Here is a 249-nt window from a genome sequence, read left to right as displayed (position 1 = left end):
TTGTTATTATTGTTATTATAACTAGCAGTGTTACTAATTTATTCTGCTCAGTAACAAGTGAACACTAAATATACGGGTTCAATAAAGCGTCGTCTTGCACGTCCTCACTTGTATTTTTTATTATTTTGGGAGAATGAACAAGTTCATTAAACAGTTTCATCGTTTCAATTGTAGTATGCTCGACTGCTAGAAAGTTATAAATCAAAAATTTATTTTACCTGTATGGAATCCCTGGCGGGCCTCATTCTC

This window comes from Penaeus monodon, chromosome 24 (assembly GCF_015228065.2).
Source record: "Penaeus monodon isolate SGIC_2016 chromosome 24, NSTDA_Pmon_1, whole genome shotgun sequence".
Lineage (NCBI taxonomy): Eukaryota > Metazoa > Arthropoda > Malacostraca > Decapoda > Penaeidae > Penaeus > Penaeus monodon.
Note: the sequence above shows the minus strand (reverse complement) of the source record.